This window comes from Thunnus albacares, chromosome 22 (assembly GCF_914725855.1).
Source record: "Thunnus albacares chromosome 22, fThuAlb1.1, whole genome shotgun sequence".
Lineage (NCBI taxonomy): Eukaryota > Metazoa > Chordata > Actinopteri > Scombriformes > Scombridae > Thunnus > Thunnus albacares.
This window is the reverse complement of record NC_058127.1, coordinates 12661983-12683781: the sequence shown is the minus strand read 5'-3', so window position 1 is coordinate 12683781 and position 21799 is coordinate 12661983. Positions and strand designations below refer to the sequence as shown.

General features: G+C 38.4%; 1 long non-coding RNA gene across 1 annotated transcript; it reads left to right on the top strand.

Moving 5' to 3' along the window:
• Positions 1–20229: 20229 nt before the first annotated feature.
• On the top strand, positions 20230–20859 carry LOC122973476. Its single transcript, XR_006400027.1, has 2 exons — positions 20230–20420; positions 20587–20859. It is a non-coding gene; the product is annotated as an uncharacterized LOC122973476 (long non-coding RNA).
• The last annotated feature ends 940 nt before the right edge of the window (positions 20860–21799 follow it).

The following is a 21799-nucleotide window of genomic DNA, read 5'->3' as shown; positions in this document are numbered from 1 at the left end:
TTGCTCATGTTATTTCAATAAAATTAAATGGAACGTGGCTCTTTTTTGTTATTTATTTCCTTGAAGGGTAGCGGGGTTCAAGGATCCACTTCCCTACGGGCTGCTTACTGCTGGAGAGCAAACATGGTCACCTTCACTCACGTGGAGAGAAGAGCGGAAATATAGTGGAGGTACTTGAGGGAGCAATATAAGGACGCTCTACTCTCTTGACCCCTTTGTTCTCCTTCCTTTCCTGTTAGGATTTCCTGCCTTTAACCTGCTGTTAATATGAAGTCAGCCTGATCTCTTACCTCTTCATCCTCTTCTTTTCTGCTATTCACCTTCCATAATTCACACTTTCAGCTTAAATTTTGAAATAGTCTCTAAACGCCAAAAAGGCAATTTGACATGTACAATGGTTTTCATTAATGCCTTTCTTTTTCAAAAGACCATTCTTCATCTCGGTTCTCATCATTCATTCACACTCTTTTCCCGTCTTCACTCTTAAATACTGTAAAACTTATAGTCAAGCTTTTTCTTTTCTTCCTTTACACATTACCTCTACATTTTAGAAACACCACCGCTCAACCACATCGCTGCTTTAATTTTTCCTCCTCTTGCACCTTTCCTTTTTGTCTTTCAAACCACACTGCTCCTCTTTTGTTATTTTTTTTTTGTTCTCCTCTCATTCTCTGTCTCCACTGAAGGGTACATGAATGGGCCGTGTAGCAGCTGTATTTTTGACAGGACTAATAGGGCTGATATTTTACCTTGAACAAGGGCCGAGGCTGCATTATACCTTCATTGATCTTCAGTTGCTGTGCAAGTCAAGACTGATACTAAACCATGAAAGTCCTGCATGTATTACTGCTGTTTCAGTGAGGATTAGCAGTCACTACAGTACATATACCATTTGGTGGCTGCTTTTATCACCTCTTGGTGCTATGTGTGTTTACAGTTTTATCACACTTGGCCACAGAGGGAATCAAACCGCTAACCCTGCTAGTGTTGCTGTCACGCTTTACCAACTGAGCCATACAGAAAGCTTTCTACTAGCATGTGATTATTCAAAAATATTCTGCAGCACAGGGCCCAACACTAACATGAATTCCTCAACCGCCTTACTAGTTCATGAGTTCATGAAAAGTAGAGCACTTTTTTCCCATTTTTCACACAGCCTTTAAGTGTAGTGCAGTCTTTTGGTGCAACCAGTACCCAATCACAGCGCAGTCAAAGGAAATGCTAAACAAGATGGTTGGTCAGGAGTGGTACGTTTTCAGCAGGACATTTTTCACTTCACAGGCTACAGTAAGAAGTTCTGATTTGTGCAAGCAGTAATCATTTTCAGGTGAGCGGCGTGAAAAATACAGGTGTGTAGCTACACACACACACACACACACACTCACACACACACACAAAAGATGTAGAATGCCAAAACGTAACCTTGAGCAGTAAACACAGAGTTGGTGAAAGCTACAGGGAGAGTTAAAGGCTGCTGTGTGTTTTCTTAGAACCAGAATTTAATACATACTGTAATGATTGTTATTAAACCTCTCAGGCAAGCTTTTTTAACCTTTAAAGGGGGCAATTTTACACATGAAGCTCAGTTTACTCGTCACAAGGAGTACTAACATCCTCCGAATTTAGTTTTATGTCTGCTGTGGCTCTATGGCTTTAATTTGAGACCTAAAACTTTGGGTTTAAAGTATGAAAATTGGGGGGTTTAAGTTTCAAGCCTGAGTTGCATTGTGGGAGATGTAGGATCCAGTGTTTTGAGAGCTTCACCTGTAGAAGGGGCTAAAAGTCTGGATGTCTGGATGGCCTCTGCTGCTTTGGTTTTTACCATTCTGTTTTTTTAATCTGTCTTTTAAGAGTTACCTAACTTTATGGAAGTACGATACTACATTTTTGAAATACCCCTTTAACTTTGCTTGATGCAGTGAGTCTTGTTGGGTGTCGAGAGTAGCAATGTGACCTGCATATTCTACACTACACAAGAAAAGTATTCAATTCTACCACCTTTTGTGTACTATTTAAATGGAAAGCTGTCTTTCAGAATCACTCGATGCTTGTTTGTTTACTCCCTCTGGCACCTCTCGCACTTTCGGTCAACTAATCACTGGAATGATTTGATTTGTGCAAAATGTTTATCTTCACTTGATTTGATGGTGTTCTTTTAATCAGGAAAACTAAACAGCAAAGTCACACTGACTTATACTGCAAGAATGATGTAAATGCAGATTCTTGACTATATATAGTATGTCAGCCCTGTCTGTCCCAATCTGCATACAAATACCACAACTTTACACATTCAAATTGTGTGCAGTGCATACGGCAAAGTCCCAGAGAAGTGATATCAATATAATAAGACTTTCTTTTTTTAAGGTGATTTTTTGCTTATTAGGAGGAGGTTGGTTGGTTGGATGGCTAAATAATCTGTTGCAGCAGGAGGGCACTGTTCAAGACCACCAACCGGATATCCTCAGTGTCACGGCGGGCATTTTAACCAGAGATTTTTAATGTCATATCAAGCATTTTAGACAGGGATTTTTTATGTTACGTTGAGATATTTTTACCACATTTTACAGTTTTAAACGAAACCATGATCTTTCCCTAACCCTAACCAAGTGGTTTTTGTGCCTAAACCTAACCAACAGCGTTAAATGAGACGGTTAAAAATGCAGCGTTAATTTGGTCTATCACCTGCACACAAAATTGAACTTTGGCTTATGCACTGCACGCAATTTGTAAGTGTAAAGTCGTGTTATTGTGTGCAGATTGTTATCAGAAAATGTAGAGAACAATAGGATGATTTGAAAAGTTTTGTCCAAATGTTGAACCTTACTATAAAGGTGAACCCACATTCAGACTCTGACACTTGTTAGATTTGAGTTGTTATGTGGATGAAATGAAACTTTAACAGTCTCCCGTGGGGTGAATTTGGGACGAGGGCTATGTAAGTTTCATGAATCCAACACTGTTTTCTGGTAAGCCTGACCTCCAAAATAAATACAGCACATGAGGAAAAAATGTTCACCTCTTGCTCTGTCTATCCCTCCTTTCTCTCTCATTCATATTCTCTCTCCTTGATACAGAAACACACACACATTAGTGCTGTGGATATGGTAGTCAGACATGCCAACTGCATTAATAATGTAGAGAGTGGACTAGGTTCAGTATCTAAGCCTGAAAAAGCCTGCTAAGGACAAGTCTGCCATCTGGTGAGAAAGGAAAGGTAGTTCACACCTCTCCTGTTAAGCCTACAGTCACTGTATTTTGATGCAGTGTGCTGGGTGTGATTTAACACCATTATCTGTTGTCTCTCAAGGTTAGCTAAACAGTTTTCTGCTTATAGCCTAATCTACAACAATCTACTAGCATGCAGTTCTTTACATTTTCTGATTAATACTGTCTTTACTGCAAAGTTAATATTTTGAACACTAGATTTTTTAGTTTGACAGCACAACTTCAGCATGTCAGTACATCTTTTGAGCCAGTTAGCACAAAAACCAAGGCTGTCGTAATTCTCTTTTGACCATAAAGAAGTAACAAGAAATTTTCTGTGCTCACTGTATTATTAGAGGTGATGAAAGATACATTAATAATACATGTTGTTGGCTGTTTTCACTTTGTGTTTCCTGATTTAATTATGCTAATGGACTCTGATGAATACAAGGGATGCTAGCTGCACTTGAGTTTAGAGGATGGCTCGAAGATGTTGAAGTTCTAGCATGTTTTAATGGATTTATTCTCTTTCTTTTAGCATAGTTTACTTTATATTGACTGTATTAGATGTGATTTTTTAAAAATATTTGTATGCTACCAAATTTACACCATACAGTGTTAATATGTAAGCAACACTTCCGTAGTTAACAGATGAAACTGAACGCTGACGTTGAGAAAAGCTAACAGTGGTGAGTGTTGAGAAGTATTGAATTTTACCTATACAAAGAGTCAATTGTTACTCGGTAACACTTCATTTTACAGGTCCTTTAATTTTATACATATTTTCCGGAAATGTTCTGAGTAATTTGCAGGTATTAAACACTTCAAGACATTTCTACTGAAGAGATGGTGCAATTTGGTGTAAATTATAAGAAAAAATGGAAAAAAGTGTTCTGCTGGTTTAGTTGGTAAGTACCCAACAATTATGTTTGGGTTCACAGTTGTTTATTTCCAAAAAATCGTAATAACTCAACCCTTAACAATTCTTAAACTGACATAAAACTGCTAGTTTTCAGCATGTAGTTTTGTGTGTAAAATGATATATTAGTATATACATTGTTTCTTAAACACCTATAATGACCACATTTCCCATATACTACCAAATTACATAACCATTTCAAAGAAATGTTATTAGATTTTATAGTTACCAGCAGTTGTAAATTATTGAAAAAATTCCTGGAAATCAGCAGGAAAGAAAGGGTTCTGTAAATTGTTACCCAAATCGTTGATAGGAGCTTACTCATTAAAGCATTTTTAAAAAAACAACCTAATATGCTAATATATTGTTTAACAATGGTTTGTAGTTTTAAACACTAAAAAGTAACTATTTTTGTCTGTTAACAAATTGTTAAACTCATTTATTAAGAGTCTTTGCTAATTAACAACTACATATGAACCCAAATATGAGTGGGTACCAACTAAACCAACTTAAACCTTTTTTCCATTTTTCTTGTAATCTGTGCCAAATATCCTTTCTGTACAGTGTCTTAAAAATACCTGCAAATTACACAGATAATTTCCAGGAAATTAATATAAAATTAAGGGAGCTGTAATGTATTCCCTCAAAAAAGGAATACGTTGTGGTTTGGACCCACGTCAGACACTTTTAAAGTTTTCTGATAGTGTTCATTTGTGTTTACTGATTTTGCTGTATACTTTTCATTATCTACAATGTTGTGTTTAATCTATTATTCTCATCTGTTCCTCCTATATTCTCTCTATAACTCTATAATACCCAGTGAATCGAAAAAAAAAAAGAAAGATGATAGCAGTTTAGTGTCAGTATTTTGGAAGGATGGGAGTGAAATCCAGTGGCAATATTACTCCTTAACTGTTTTTCTTCATCACATCACATCACATCTTAGTGGCAAAACTACCTATAGCAGCACACCACTGCATAATGGGCAGGACAGAAATTGAGAGATCAGTTTGAATAATTCCTAGTCAGGGTACTTTGTGAATTTCTGAGCTAAAAGCTGTTAATTCCAGCTTTGATTGATTAGTTTAAGAAAAAGTAAATCCCATTTCAACTACTAATTTGACCCAAGGCAGCTTACAGCACAATTAAATATGCATGAAAGTCACACATACAGTCAATAATCACACTGAGCCTGGATTAAAGAAGAATGTATATATTGTTTAACTCCCGCACAGTCGTCTTAATCCCTACATATCAGATTTTTGCACAATCAAAGGGATTTGCACAAGTTGTATATGACAGATGAGATGAAATCACAAATCAACTTTCTTTTTAGTTCTTTCTCTTTCTTTCATGTGTTTCAATGCATCATTCATCAAAAAACTGATCAAAAGTCAATCTCCTCCATGATGTCCTGTATACATGCATATCTTGGCGTTTGTGCAAGTTATCTATCCTCACAGCCAAAGCTGAAGATATACAGTAGAAACTTCATCTTTTCTGTTTCATCCTGCACAGGGGTTCCTGCACTGTGTCACCACCGAGCTCAAAGGGGGAATCTGTGACTTGATAAGTCCGGGTAACATCAAGGAGAAGCAATGTTTTATTCATTGGCACAAAGCTCCTGAATTCGCTCAAATCAAATTCGCCCGCCTTTGTTTGAGAGATCAAGCTTGAGGTTTGACACATATAGAAATGATTGGATTTCTTAGACTTATAAAAAAAAAAAAAGGAGGGGGGGTGAGAAGGAGAGTTATAAGTGCAGGGGAGGTGAGGAGAGAGGAGGGTGATGGTTTTTGGGGAGTTTAATGAGAATAGATACATTTTTATATAATGTACGAATTAGCTTCATAGCTGAACATTGTTTATCGTCTGTTCCACAAACATATTTTCTATGAATTTCTATGAACCAAAATCGTGCACAATACCTTTTATTCTATTCTGTTTCACCTTCAGTTTTTCACTCTTTCACACAATCTGCTCCACCGTTGTCTCTGGATAAGTCAGCCGCTCTCACATTCGGGTGACCTTGGCACCCTGCTGATTCACTTGTTTTGTTGCGATTCTTTCATCCTGTGTGTTTCTCTCTCATGCCTTTCTCCTTTCAGATTCCATTTTTCTATCCCACCTCTCCCACTCTGATCTCCAGCTGTCAAAGAAATTCAAATAACTTTTGAGTAGCGCACACTCAGGTCAGATGTGAGTTGCAAAAATTTAGGGTTAGTTTTACTTTCAGATTGGACAATGCGGTAATTGCCAGAAAGGTCTCATCACATGATAAGTGCTCAGTAAACCTGAGCCGAGCCCTGCAGGAATTAAAAATGATTAGCAGTGAATTTTTATTAAGCACCTTTGGGTTTTTATCTTATCTACTAAAATGTTCTCTTTTTTTTGTACTTTCTTTTGTTCTCGTTTTAGTTTTTTGTCAGGTTTCACTGTGTTTCATCAACTAAAGCAAATTACACTAAACCCCTAGACTCACTTCACATATCACAGCAGCGACTTAGAGTGTCAGATGGGCTCATAATGTGATCCAGGTCACTGCAGCAATGTCACAGTACTGTCTAAGTCTGAAGCTATACAACTCCTGTGCTCAGCAGTTACTGTTGTAACATGCATGATACTGTAGTTACAGTATTAGTGTCAACACAGAACTATTTTTTTGCAAGAATCATCATATTTTTCAGTGAGAATGCGAGACTGCCTGTCTTTGCAACACATTGGGGAAACATGTTTCAACAACAAAATCACAAACTTGAAAGGCTTGTCAGGTCTTAAAGAGGATGTATCATGCACATCTCTAGTTCTATATCTTTATTCTGGGGCTATATAGAAATATCTTTGCATGACTTACAGTTCCAAAACTTCTTATTTATTTATTTATTCTTATTTAAACTTCTTACTAGCTCTTTATGCAGCCCATTAGTTCAGGCTCTGTCAGAAACAGGCTGTTGTACTGTACGTTCACATAGATATGCTATAACTGTAAGGAAAGATGATAAAAAGCATAAATTGAGTTATCCTTTAATGCGTCTGTCTTCTGAGCAGTTTATGATCACATATCATTATGCAAAATACACCTCCTGGCCCCTCATTACCCTAACATTAAATATTATGCAGAAAACAAGGTGCGATGTAACAGCCAGTGTTGCACTCATTGCCTGTAATGCTTGTGATGTCAAAGTGTAATCTCAACCTGGCATTGCACACTAATACCCAGAATGTAAAATGTAATCAAGCTGGAGATGAGGGATCAAACTCCTCTGAAGCTGCTGACTGGCTTCTCAAGACAACATCCACATGTATTTTTTCAAAGCCATGCTGGAAGAAGCTGAGCATCTGTCTAAGTGGAGGTGTCCTTGTCACATCTGTTAGCATGGCTCAGTCACACTAACTGTTTGGACTTCATCTCGTCTTCTGACACAGTGTTGACGGTAAAACTAATTGCCTCAGAAAAGAACTTAACACCTGTTAAAATACCCACACTCGCTTGCTAGGAGGTAGTTTTTTGATACATGATCAAGGCTTACTTTGTCACTCTTGACTGTAAACTTGACTGTAACTATCAAACGTAATTTCAGGTGACAGACAAAAACACTACAATTCAGCTTTTGGCTTAGAATGAGCCCTTTATATCAACATTGGGAGCGGGTAGCTTTCCACAGAGGCTGCCATGTTGCACCGCCATGTTTCTACAGTAGCCCAGAATGGATAAACCAAACCTTTTGCGTTTTTCATGGCCACCATAAGTTCCCCTAGACACTTGATAGGAGAGGGTGAAGGAAGGGGTATTCAGTTGGTTGCAATCTGCAACCTCACCACTAGATGCCACTAAATCTTGGTTATTTAAGTACCACTAAACCACAAAAAAGACAAACCAAAAAAAAAAAATTACTGACAGTTAAAAGCATTATGACCATGCATATTTGAGTTTAAAGGTTATTTAACCTTGTTCACCTATAATACACAGGTGTCTTCAATTATTTGTCTGATTAGGCCTCTTCCCAGCAGTTCATTGTTCGTTTTGTCAGTGAAAACTATGATAAACGATATTAATTGACGAAACAAAAATGTAACGGTTGAAATTTTAAAATGTGACAAAATGTATCACAATTAACAGTTTATGAAAGAAAACAGCTTCTGAATGATTAAACTGCTCTGCAATGGAGAGCACAGGTAGCTGCAATAATGTCAAGTGAAAATGCTCTGTTCAAGTAGTTCACAGTAGATATTTTTAATGTAATTTCAGGAAAAGCACAGGTGTAATTGATAACATTATTTATGACTTCACTCCAGTTAGATATGTCAGTTTTAGAGCCCTGCTATTGTGCATGTTCATTCATCGGCCTGGCTTACTGGGACACTTAAGAGGAACAGAGCCATCGTTAACATGATTAGCTCCACCTGTGCTTTTCCTACTATGACCATTCAAAAGGTCTGCTGTGAAAAAAGGTCCATTACTGAGGAGAGGTAATCCATTGCATTATCACAAAGCAGGGTGATACACTGTGAGCATGAACCATCAAAGTCTGGTATAAACAGGTAAACAGTGGCTTTTCCACTAACCACACAATAAATGAGAACATCACGGTAACCATAGTAACTGTACACATAAAAGATGGTGACAGCTGGCTGTATCCTGAGAATACTTAGAAGAATGAAATGTTTTAAATAGAAATAAAAAATTGAGACTGATGAAAACTAAACTAAAATGTCTTTTTGTTTATTAAAACTAACATCACTCAAATTATTAAAGGGGACTGCATAAAGGGTACTTTTTAAGATTGAACAACACCAAAATCAGGTGCCAAAATTAACACTGCTTCTCAAGAGTCTGTAGGTGTGTACAGACTGTTTTATGTACTTGTTAGGAACACAGACTGTATATAAAGATGGACGTAATGAGGTGTGACATCACCTATTGGTTTTCTATTGGAGCTGGTTTGAAACCCAGAGTTGCTGCTTATGGTCGTGTCTGTTTGGAGCCAGGACTTTCCAAATAAGGAGTACGGGGTGTTGCCTTTCACACTCTGGACACACCCTGCTACCTCGGACCGACGCTATCACTAGTATGTGGCATTGCAGTTTAAGGTACTTCCACATTGGCTTCAGCCTCGAGTGGTGGTTGCAACTTGGGGTTAACCTAAACACCCGCATGACAGCTTAGCTCCACCATATTGTGAGATGAGGTCTAACCAGCAAGAGTGATTGAAAGGCCTTTATGTAGTTGTTTCTGAGAAGGCTTCATAAACTGAATATTTCTAATAATGTTCAATAATAGTTTTCTTAACCCACAGAGGAGTATCTAAGGTTTTAACTGAGGTTCAGGCATGAAAATCACCAGTGTTAAGAGCTGCAACAGTTATTATGTGTAGTAGGTTTCATCTTTCATCTAATCCTAAATCATTGGACAGTATTTTATTGCAGGAACACTTTCGCATTTACCCTTTTCAATTAACCCAGTAGATGCTCAGATATATTTTCTATGTAGATTACAAGGTTAGAAATAAAACTTGCATTAAATATGGACACACTCATGAACCTTGAAATGTACTTTGTTTAAAACTGTCCCACCTTTGTCCTTGCAAGTGCTTCAGGAACTTGAACGCAGCATAAATCAGACAATGCTGAAATTAAGTCACATGCATGTGGTAAATTAGAAATAACAGGGGAGAAAGCACTGGGCGATGAAGTTGCACTGCTTATTTGTGTCAGCTGATAGGTGTGGAGGGCTAATGTTCTGCTGATGTGATTGCTGTGATCACCTATGCAAATCTGATTAAGCTCTGTTTAATCACACCAAATCAATCAGAACTGTGTCATTCAAGTCAAAAGACATTTAGACGACTCCGCTCCTGACAAACATTTTTATGATTTGTTCATTTATATTAATGAGGCCTTTGATCTATTTCAGCCACTTTAAGGCAAGTAAATTAAACTCATAATTGCTTAATAAAAAGATTCACGCAGCGCTTAAGTGTAGTGATACTATTTTTTTAGAAACAGTTTTAATCAAGCCCACCTTTGCTAGAATTGAAGATGAAGCAGGTTACGTGGGCTCTCAGCGGAGATGATGGTGTAGAAAGTTGCTCCATCAAACCTGACACGGGAAAGTCATTGATAATTACCTCAGTCTTAGTCTTAGTAGTTAACAACAAGAATAGCTCATCATCTCTTCAGAATCAAAATACCAATACCTAATCAAGAAATCCAGAAGCCTCAGCGTCTCAAAGATTCACCACCGATGCAGCTGGCTAAAGCTAGCAAGAAAATGGACGTCTTTGTTAAGTGTTAGCCCACACTGAGTACTCTTGCCTCAGAGATAAGAGCAATTCACGTGTCCACACAGAATACTGACGACTATACTGCGGAATATTGGCTACTGTGGAAGACATCGAAGGGAAAATTAGTACATTAAGCTCCCACATGGAAGAGGCTGAAGGACAGGTCGCTGCACTAGAGAGCGCCGCTGACACATCCAAACAACAAATCGAAGCTATCCAAGAAGAAGTGCAAAATCTACAAGATCACATCAATGATTTGGAATAACATGATTCAGTTTCTGCAGCATGAGATTCCAGTCATGCTGGAGCACCAATTCCCATCATTGGAGATACAGTGAGCTCATGGAGTTCCCACCAAGACAAGACCAGAGAGAGGGGGACCAGCTGTGGCCCGTCATGATCAACATGCTCCACTACCAAGTTAAAGAGGAGATACTCCGAGCAGCCAGAGAGAAGGGACAGATCTTATTGCAAGGAGCCGAGATCATGTTTTTCCTAGACTACTCCAAACAAATCACGGATCAGAGGGTCTCCTTCAAACAAGTGAAGACTGATTTGAGGAACAGGGGAGTGGAATATACACTCCGCTTCCCTGATTAAACACAACGGAGCACGTCATTGAATCAACTCGCCTGAGGAAGCATTGGAGTTCATCAGGAAAAAGATTACCAAGGAGAGCTGATTTAAATACATAACCTGTGGGGTAAATGAATACCAACTGGTGGGCTCCTTTCCCTATCTTAAATATTAGTAATCTGTACTGGTTACATACTAATGGAGCCTGTTAATATTTTGTTTCTGCTATTTATTTAGCTTTTACTTCCTGATCTAAGCAGAATGTCAGAGTTTCCCTGGATAAATTCTGTCACTATTATAGCGCTATCCAGTAGAGGTCGACAAAGACCACATTTAAGTTTTATTGCTCTCCACCTAATATGGCTGATAGGACGTACTACAGATATGAAGCTAGTGGGTTGATGGAAAGTTGAGTTCAGTCTATGACATAGTTTACGTTTTCATGTCCCAGCCCTCATACCTTGGCTGGGTCTGTACATAGTTTGTTCATTAAAGGAAAAACCAACGTAAAGTGTCCTAGTAAGGTGTTGGGCTGTTACGTGCTGCCAGAACAGCTTCAGTGTGCCTTGGCATTGATTCTACAAGTCTCTGAACTCTTCTGGAGGGTTGAACACCATTCTTCCAAAAGATATTCCCTTATTTGGTGTTTTGATGATGGTGGTGGAGAGCACTGTCTAACATGTCGGTCCAAAATCTCCCATAGGTGTTCAATTGGGTTGGGATTTGGTGACTGTGAAAGCCATAGCATATGATTCACATCATTTTCATACTCATCAAACCATTTAGTGACCCCTCATGCCCTGTGAATTGGGGCATTGTCATCCTGGAAGAGACCACTCCCATCAGGATGGAAATATACCATCATAGGATAAAGGTGATCACTCAGAACACCTTTATATTGATTTGCAGTGACCCTTCCCCCTAAGGGGTCAAGTGGACCCAAACCATGCCAGCAGCATAACAGAGCCACCAGATCCCCCTCACTGTAGGGGTCAAGCATTCAGACCTGTACCGGTTTTTCCTTTAATTTGTCACCCATCTGTAAATACATAATACATACACAATGTACGATCACTTTACTATTCCATGGCTGATATAACTAACCTAAAAATGGCCAGTTGGAACTTTATCTAAAATCATCTAAAGTCGACATTGCCTTTGTTCAGAATACACATTTAAATAAGAAAGAATCCCTAAAGCTGAGGTGCTCTTGGGTGGGGAAGGGTTTTTCAATCTCAGGAACTGGCAAAAGTAGAGGGATCTCCATTTTGATTAATAAGGCAATTAATTTTAATGAAACAGAAGTGCTAACTGACTCGGATGACCGCTATGTAATAGTATCTCTGTAATATTTCTGCACCTAATTTAGATAGGCCAGAGTTTTTTCATAACATATCACAACTTCTCTTGGAGCTAGGGAATATTCAGATAATATGAGACAGTGATTTTTATCAAATACTAGATCAGGATCTTGATAGATCCCTGCCCAGATGTAATACAGAGAGTAGATCAGCTGTTGCCATTTGAGATTTAGCCTCTTGTATGGGTGTAAAATATTTCTGGAGACCGAAATCAATTATTTTCTAATCCTTCAGTTATATTCTGTTATCTCTAATATAGGTAATATAGTCATTTCAGACCATGCACCTGTTTTCCTTTGCCTAACTAAATTCTCACAGACACCTAAAAGCCGGAGATGGCGTTTGAATGTATCCTTACTGAAAAACAGTACATTCCTCAAGATGATTAGAAATGAAACTTTGCTTTTTGAGGAAACTAGTAGAAAGCAGGACTGTGCCCTTGACATCTGGGGGGATACTCTGAAAGCCTATTGGAGAGGGAGAATCATTTCCTATGCTCAAGAAGAAGTCAGCTAATGAGAAATTCTCTGGGCAAACTTAAAATACTCGAAATCTCATCCTCTCAAACCAAGGACAGGTCCAAACTGAACAAGATAATTGCCACTAAATATCAATTGAATAAATAATATCATAAGAAAGGTGAGTGAGGCTTATTTTGAACCAGACAGACATACCGGGAAATGGGTGAAAGGCCTGATCGGCTTCTAGCATACCACTTAAAACAACGAAACAGTATGAATCATATGGCTGGTATACGGCAGCCAGATGAAAATATCTCTACCTCCTCTAAGGAGATAAATGATAGATTCAGATCATTCTATAACACTCTTTATTCATCACAGGGCAACTTAGATAAAAGTTTGACAGTTTTTGTGCTGACCTTAATCTTCCACAACTTTCTGACAGTAACAGAGATTTCTTGGAGGCACCACTAAAAATAGAGGGGATCTCTCAGGCGATTAAAAACATGCCACCAAACAAATCCCCCGGGCAAGATGGACTTCTTGCCGATTTTCACAGAACATTTGAAGATACCATAAGTCCTTTGTTGTTTGAGGTTTACAACAATGCATTTAAAGCTGGCACCTTGCCACAATCTCTGTGAATCACAGTTATATCTTTCATTCACAAAAAAGGAAAAGATGTATCAGATCTTAATGGCTATCAACCTATCTCTCTACCTAATTGCGATCAAAGCAAAGATTTTTGAAAACCTTTTGTCAAAAATTATTGGAAGTATAATCCACATGGACCAAACAGGCTTTATCCCAAATCACTATAGTTCTGATAAGATTAGATGACTAGTCAACCTACAGTACCTTGTATATTGTCCATCCAACAATCGCTTTGTCATTAGATGCTGCCAAAGCCTTTGAATGTGTTGAATGGAGTTACTTCTTTGAAACACTTGAAAGATTTGGCTTTGGAAAAAACTTCATTACATGGATTAAAACCTTATATGACACCCCCTAAGCTTGTGTTTTAACAAATGATCTTATATCTGATCTATTCCAGTTGCACAGTTGCGGGTTTGTACTTGCCTTAGAGGCCTTAGCTCAGCGGCTGAGGAATAATGCAAATATTCATGGAATCATAGTGGGCAGTAGTCATCATAAACTTTTACTGTACACAGATGATATGTTACTACTGCTAACACAACCAAAAAAATCTATACCCACCTTATTAAACTGTATATAGGAATTCACACTATTAATAGCATATCATATTAACTGGGATAAATCAGAGATTACACCTTTAGGTTTTTACAGGTTATTGCCCATCTAGTTTTATTTCATTTGTCTTCGAAAGGTATCAAGTACTTGGGCAATCAAGTAACTTCTGATTACAAAGATATGGTCAGAGAAAATATTAATCCACTACTGAAAATGAAATCTGATTTTGGTAGGTGGACCAAAATTCATCTTTCGCTTTGGGGGAAAATACACTCTGTTAAAATGATGACTGCACCTGTGATTTATTACATAGTATCCGAACTTCCTCTGAATATTCCCAACTCCTACTTAAGATATTATATTATAAGATATTATATATTTGATTTATTTTAGATTTTCTTTAGGGTGACTCACAGCACCATATAGGAATACAGAAACTACAAGCTCATACAAAGGAAGGGGGATTTTCTCTTCCCAATTTTAAATGGTACTATTGGACTATCAATATAAAGTATATGAGTATATCAAGTAGTGAGGCAAGAGATAAACCAAGCTGGTTACAGATAGAGACTGAAGTTGGTGGTGGGCTGTCGCCCTGGTCCGAGCTATTTGTCACAAAGTTGCTACAACAGAAGGATCATCCTATAATCACTAACACTAAATCATTGTGGTACAAACTGCATAGAGCTGGTTGCTGGAACTTTTGCAAATCCCCTCAAGCACCTTTTATGGAATAATAAGCAAATTTTAATTGGAGACAACAAAACAGTTAATTAGACACTATGGCGAAAAGCTGGGATTACCTACGTTTTGCATTTATGTGATAACCACACTAAGCACTTCCTAAGCTTCAACCAAATTATAGATAAATACAAATTACCACATAATCAAATTTGGGGGTATGTCCAAATGCAAAGTGGCTTGTCTAAATGGTTAGGAAGCCCTCTTACTGACCCCACGGGCAGCCCGATTGAAGAAATGCTGATTAGATCATTATCATGCAGGAGTGTCGCTTCAAAGATCTATCATTTACTACAGGAACAATTAAGTGACTCCTTCTCAAGGTCAAGAAACACTGAACAGGAGACCTGGCTGTGGACATATCTCCTGTGGATTGGGAATTGTTTGAATAACATTAATATAGTGTACAAGGAAATGGGTAATAGGTTTATTCAATTGGAAATAATACACAGTTGGCATCGGACAGCACAACAGCTATATAAATGGAACCTAATACCAGTAGATTCTTGCTCAAGATGTGAAGGAATTGGTGCCTCTATACTACATATACTTTAGACATGTCCAACATTTAAGGACTGGTGGAATAATAATAATCTAAGAGATTATGTTTTAAGTCCTAAACAAAAAGCGCCAAACCTCTGAAAAGCCGTCATCTTGGGCTCAACCACGGAGCTCCAGGACTCTGAGTTCTCCTTCAAAAAGAGATAGATTACTTTGGCTCTTATAACAGCCAAACAGATATTACTGATACACTGGAGGAAGAAACACCCACCCCATTACTAAGATTGGTCTATAACAATGGCACAGTTGGCTGCTTATGAGAGAGTGACATACTCTCTACTGAATAAGCTTGATCAATACGTGTTTACGTGGGGCCCTTTCACCAACTTGTCATCTGTATCTTAGTGGTCAACTTGGTATTCCAGTGTTATCAAGGGTTCTCCAATTAAGTGAATCGATCCCTGTCTGTCTTATTTCTCTGTTTAAGCTTTCAATAAAATGTTCATTACAAAAAAAGAAACTGAAGATGAAATTCAAACTATGCTTTTTTTCAGGATTCAGTCCCCATTTCTCTGTGTGTGGATAAATTGTGCAGCTGGATGGTGTGTGTGCAGCCTTGATAAAGTATCTAATTTGATCAGAAGCATCTTGTAAAGCTACAAGTAACAGAGTTGCTTTTGTGGAGGCCAGCATGTTAAACTGAAACATAGGTTTTTTTGGGGGGACTTGTCTTGATCTGTTTTTCAAAAAAAAAGCTCTACGTTTTCAAAGATACATTTCCCTTAACTTTCATCTCCACAGTCCTCAATCTTCTATTCATTATTTAGTCGCACCATCCCAGTGAGCATGGTTTTGGTAGTTTGCAGGTCATAAGACATCTAGACATCTAAGTTAAAACTGGAATAAATTTGGATGAAAGATGAAAGTTTTTTCACACATCAAGGTTAAGTATTTAAACAACTATATTTCAATGTGAATGGAACCTGCTAGACACAGGAATATAGACATTTATTCTGAATGTTATATGTTTTTGATGTGTAAAAAAAATCTTAAACCTTTCAACCAAAGTTTTTTGGCTTGCAAATGACCAGAAGTATGTTCACTCAGATGTTTTTAATGAAAGTTTAAAGTTGAGTTTGGACTAGTTGAGGGCATAGCGTTGATAAGTTATCACCTGTGTTGATATGGGTAATGTGTTAGCAAACAATTGCCTATTTCCTCATTCAGCAGACATGAAGAAACATTGTACTGTATTTGGAGTTGTGTTTCTGGCTACCCGGGGAAAAGAAAGTGCAATATTCACTCTCCTTTTATCTTTTTATTAGCTTTTTTGGTCTCCTCCAGCTCTTGAGAAAAATATCTGGCTCTTTAGCTGGTAAATGCTTCACCAGCTAGCCATTAACTGTCTGTTGTTTGGTGCGGGGAAGGTAGCCGAGCCTTTTCAGTGAAAACAGCTGCCTGCTGTCTCTGTAAGGTTAGAGTAGTAAGTATTAGCCAAAACAATAATGTTGCAGGGCCATAAAAACAAACTTTGAACTTGAGCAAAAAATGTGTGCATATCTCAGGTGTACATGCCTCCTCTCAGGTGACCCCCTCTCCCCTGTGGTGTACCTACCACCTGTCAGGTGTTCCCACCTCCAGTCAGGTGTACCTGCCACTTCTTAGGTTTTCCTGCCTCCTCTCAGATCTGTGTCTGTTTGTTGTACAACCTGTGTGTTGAGAACGCCTGCACTGCTGCCCGTGATAAGACGGGCTGCTTCGCCTCCATGTTCACTGTGGACAAAGTCCTCACACCCCCTGATGGGAACCATCATGGATGTCCTGAAGGCCGACAACCGGATTTTATATTCACAAGGACAATCACAACCAGATCCATCGAGGAAGGAAGAGACGATCACGTCCTTCCTAACCTCTCATAAACACTGGTAAACTGTAGTAAACAAAACTCTTCAGTAAATCAAAGTGCTGCCAGATGACAGATATAAACATGCTGGTCGGGTCAGATTTAACATTTTGGTCGAGCAGTCAGAATAAAAACCTTCAGTTGCTGAAGCTGTGATGTTTAAAGCAGCCAGATTCCTTCACCTCCCTCCCTCCCTCCTTCACCTATTTACTATCTCATAATTATGAGAGCTTGTAATTATGAGATACTAAATCATAATTATGAGATTTTTTTCTCATGTTTATGAGATTACATGTCATTAATTATGACATAAGGCCTCAAATTTTTGGCTGGACTGCAATAGCGGAGCCAGCCCTATACGTGAATGTCCGTGACTGACTGAGTGAGTCACTGACTGAGTGATGAAGGCACACCATTGGTCGGCTGAAAGCCGCCAAAGCTTGGGACTCCCAAGTATCCCAGAATGCACTTTGCACCAACCGGCAGGGATGGAGATTTTGAACCAGGTTAAAACATGTCACTTTATTAAGTTTTAATATTTTTTCAGACGAGAAAGTAACCATTGAATCTCCCAATATGTGGTCAGTTTATCCAAATAACACCCCTAATTGGAAATTAGCTCCACCGTTTTCGGAGATGTTTTCGAGGCTGGGTGAGACCAGCCAGTCATCTAAGCCACTAGCATCCCAACTCCTGAGATGACCGGCCAGTCAATATCCGGCATCATCCCAGGGAGAACATGATCCAATGAATCTAACAATTGTAGCTGCCACATGAGTTTGTCTGAATGTAAAGTAAAGCTTCATGTTTTAATTGGACTGGACAACAGCACTACCTCTGGAGCTCTATATGTACAGATATCACCACATTTCAATAAATATGAATGTATTAAAATGAACAGATCAATCTATATTAAATTTCATTTTTTTATTGTTTTATTATAGCTACATTACAGACTGAATAACAATTTACTGCATCTCTCTGTCAATGAGGTTATTTGATGAGGAAAAAGTGTTAGTGGAGCTTTGAGTTGAGATTATTTTGTCACAGTACAGTCAGGTAGGTTTGTTGAAGCTGAGCTGGTGCTATCCTATTGCGGAATGATCGTCCTCCCGTCCCCAGATGTTTGAGGATGTTTGCCAAGTCCAAACATAGTGTACTTGAGAAAGGCTCTATGTCAAATTGGCTTCATTCAAAGCACTTCTTCTAGTGTTTCATACGTGGTCCAGCCATTACTAGGTTTTGACCTAGTGTTGTCTTTTAGTTGGTGAATGCAATGCGCTTCCATAGGATAATAATTCTCTGTGGGTTTCACACTTCAAGCAAACTTCAAATTACACATGGTAATTTATTCCACTGTTCATAAAAAATATTTACCAGTGCAGCTGTTTGGTGTTTACCAAAACCCTGACTTGTACTGTAGACAATGTCAGACACACAAAAATTCTTCAATTACGCTTCAAAGATGTGCTCTGAAGGCTGTCATTGTTCAAACCTTAATACCCCCCCCCCCCCCAGGTAAAGCCTCCCCTTTGTAAATCCCTGTTTTGGCTTTGCTCTCGCAGACACAGGAACACCACATTCCCGACTGGAATGGCTTCATTATACTACAAACTGGCTGCAGGTTTTGGAGCATAAACATTCATTTGCACTGAGCGCGGCTGGTGCCAAAGCTGACTTTGTCTGTCCCACCATGGGTAAACATGGCAACTATCAACATGGACTCTCTGCTGCTGTTTCTTATAACGGCTATGAATGCGCACATCTGCTTTGGGGTCCACTCGCAGCTTCTGTTTCCTCTCTAAAATTCTTTTCTTTGTCATTATTTCTTCATTTACATAATTTGTCAGTTTTAATTTTGCTTCTAAAACACTGACCAGAGTTCTCTCTCTTCCTTTATACTTCATTTCTGTAATGCTCCTCTTTTAAAAACATTCCACCTTTTCTTTTTCTTTTTTTTTTTTTTTTTTGTGCATGAAAAAGGTAGATGGCAAGCCCCAGTAGGTCACAGTGCATTAACCACACTAATAAACCCATTATACTGCAATGGAATGGGATCCAAACGAGAGAGAGGGAGAGGGTGTTGAGTGATGGTGATAAAGAAATGAGAGAGGCTGATTTTGGCAGAGAGGAGTGGTAGAGATATGACGCACAGTGACAGGTGGGGTAAAAGCCTCACTGATACACACTCACTTTACGTATGTGTTCCTTTAAGGCCTCTGTCAATTCATTACCTTCTCTAGCGGCATTCATTAAGGGGAGGATCTGCCATCTTCTGCCAGAGCATTGCATCACTTTTCTCATCCTGCATGGCTCCTCTTTCTCAACATTAGCGTCGTTGTGGGGCCAATTACAACTCTGCAGTGCCGTTCGGGGGCCATAAATATCCACAATGTGTTCACAACCTGCCATGCTCCTGTGAGGAAAGAGAGGAAGCAGAGAGGACGAAAGTAGGAAGAGAATATGGGACACGGCGGCAGCTGAATGCAGTTTAAAATGTACTGATCTAGAATCAGATCACAGGAAAAGTGTTAGTTGCAGAGTGGATAGACGTAGATTTGTGGCTCTGCAATGTTGCAGCAATTAATAATTCAGTAACACCTCAGGAACCCTAACCCTAACCCTCAGAAATAGGGTAAGGGAATTATGCTGAGTCATGCACCACTTTAAATGAGGGGACTAATATGAAGTAACTAATATTTAATTATTTGTTTAACTATCCATCTATTTACCAAATCATTATCTACTAATTGATTCTGTGTTATTTAGAAGTTTAAAACAATTGAATGAAATAATAGCCATATAATAAATGACAATTAAATATAATTGTATCCAAGTTTGTTTAATTTCATTTAGCTATTTAATTTAATGTAATATAATTAATCTAACTTATTTAAGTTGATGTAATTTAACACATTAATTTAATTAACTTAAGTTATTTGCTTTCATTCAATTTCATCTAATTATGTGCTAATTTTATTGTATTTAATCATTTATTTAATCGTATTGTTTTTATTTAATTGTATTGTTTTTATTTAATTTGATTTCCTTGTGTGTTTTGAAAAGACTGGTCAAATCTTTTCGATGCCCCTAGGCAACCAAAAAGTCAGTCATGTGACATCAAAGAGAAAATGCAAGATTCAGTGTTCGGTTGTCGTCTGCTGGTTACACCACAGTGAATCTTACTTCAGCTGAGATGGCAGAATAGGGAGACGGAGTGCCACTGAGAGAAATCTGTGTTAGACTAAAACAACCGAGGTAGGCCTGTATTTGTAAGTACATATCCGCTGGGAAATAGACTTGAAACACACACTTTTTAGGAAAGTACTTTCTTCTTATGTGGTCTTACTTGAACTTGACAAATAAAACAAGTCTGATTCCGGTCACCTAACATGCGCTGACACTGTGTACGTTTCCATGTCAGGGTGTGGAAGACATGTTTCCTGTTTGGTTTCCTCTGATGCTCTGCTGACACCATGTGATCGCCGCGGTAACTGCATCCACCAGTCGATGAAGGGCCAATAAGGTGGTCCTGTGTGTGAGAGGCTGGGATTTGTTGCTGTGTACAGTAGAGCCCAAACAACACATTCATCACCGGCAGACGTCCCTGCTCCTCTCCTAGTGTGCCGAATTGATGAACCATCAACACAAGTTTCATCATGTTCACTTTGTATTGATAAAGCAATCATGCATGCTTTTTCTTCTCTGTAGCACGGTTTTCCCCACTCTCAAGACAAATGGGGTGTCAGGATGATATTTTTCCCCACATTTCTGCGCTCTCCGCTGCGGGGAGGATGTGGGCTCCAGACGGAGGGTCGAGACTGTTTTCTGTGGGAAACGAGTCACAGCTGAAACTTTTTAAGACGAGCTGCACAGCAAATATATCACATCCATAGATCCTCCAACATACAGGCATTAGAATCATCTTTATGCAGTATTTAGGGGCTTTCTTTATTTCAAAAAACTGATCAATATTTGTGGAAATTTGAAACAAATAGTCAATGAACAGAAACTTAACTGGCAACAATTGTGATGATTGGTTAATCGTTTAGGTAAACGCTCACAATTTGTGGGTTTTGGGTTCTCAAATGTGAGAATTTGCTTCTTTCCTTTGCTTCGCTGTTTCTTCTTGTTCTTCAATTTGAATATCTTTGGGCTTTTGGATTGTTGGTTGGACAAAACAAGCAAATTGAAGACATCACCACCAGTTTATTGACTGAATGATTTACCACCTTTAAAAATTAATAGATTAATCAATAAAGAAAATAATCCGTAGTTGCAGGCAGAGGTAAGTATGTCCGTCCTTTTTATTTTAAAGTTATGCCAGAGATTTATTATTGCACTTCTATAATAGTTAGGGGACTTGCAGAAACAGATTTACAAAATAATTTTTAAAATCAAAGCAATCAAAGCAGGATGAGATATTGTGACTTTTAGTTCCTAGTAGGGTCAAAATCAGAAAACACAGTATCCTACAATTCCCATAATGCAACCTGACAGCATTGTTTCTTGGACTTGATAAATACCCACTTTTCAAACTCCACACCCCCCAGAAAATAAACTTATGGGATTTTTTGAAATGTATAGAAAATAGTAAACAATTTAACCAAAATAAGCATGACACACTGCAATAAGTA